General features: G+C 42.3%; 1 non-coding gene across 1 annotated transcript; it reads left to right on the forward strand.

Annotated features, from left to right (window-relative positions):
* The first annotated feature begins 461 nt into the window (after window positions 1-461).
* On the forward strand, window positions 462-598 carry LOC115070274. Its single transcript, XR_003849459.1, has one exon. It is a non-coding gene; the product is annotated as a small nucleolar RNA SNORA2/SNORA34 family (small nucleolar RNA).
* The last annotated feature ends 339 nt before the right edge of the window (window positions 599-937 follow it).

Consider the following 937-nt stretch of genomic DNA (forward strand, 5'->3'; position numbering starts at 1 on the left):
AAAGCTGTGTGCCACCATGCCTGGCCCATTTTTTTTTTCTTTCTTTTCTTTTTTTAAAAAAAATATTTAATTTACTTTTTCATTTATTCATTATTTTATTTTATGTGTGTGTTTTGTCTACATGCATGTAAATGCACCATGTGTGTGTAATACCCTCAGAGGTGAGGGGTCAGAAGAGGGTGTTGGATTCCTCTGGAACTGGATTTACAGACAGTTGTTATCCACTATGTGGATGCTGGGAACTTCTTGCAGTGTCTTCTGCAAGAGCAGCCAGTGCTCTTAACCACTGAGCCATCTCTCCAATTCTGCGTTTTTCTTTTTTAAAAGCAGCCTCCCTGAGCATGGTGGAGCACACCTTTAATCCCACCACTCAGGAGGCAGAGATCGGTGGAGCTCTGTTAGCTCAAGGCAGCCTGGTCTACATAGTGAGTTACAGGGAGACCCTGTCTCAAAAACACCAATTGGTCCTGAATCAAGGCCAACAGTTTGTTGAAGCTGATGGTTTCAAGCAGGTGCCTAAAGAAATGTCTTTCTCTGGTCTGTTGGCCATTTCAGAAATTTGGAAACGTAATGGTCAATTCATTAAAAAGAAACATGTGGCTGGGAAAAAAAGCAAAACAAAACACCAAACACAAACCAGCAAACAAACAAACAAAACAAAACACCAAACATAATCCAGCAAACAAACAAAACAAAACAACACAAAACAAAACCAGCCATGCAAAAAAGTTTGAAGCAGTTGAAATTAAATTCACCATGCATGTTTATATGATCACTTGGATCATATAAAAAGTATCATTTCGGGCCGGGCATGGTGGTGCACGCCTGTAGTCCCAGCACTTGGGAGGCAGAGGCAGGTGGATTTCTGTGAGTTCGAGGCCAGCCTGGTAGAGTTCCAGGCCAGCTGGGGCTACAGGGAGACCCTGTCTCAAATACA

This window comes from Nannospalax galili, unplaced genomic scaffold, assembly GCF_000622305.1.
Source record: "Nannospalax galili isolate Female #2095 unplaced genomic scaffold, S.galili_v1.0 scaffold156, whole genome shotgun sequence".
Classification (NCBI taxonomy): domain Eukaryota; kingdom Metazoa; phylum Chordata; class Mammalia; order Rodentia; family Spalacidae; genus Nannospalax; species Nannospalax galili.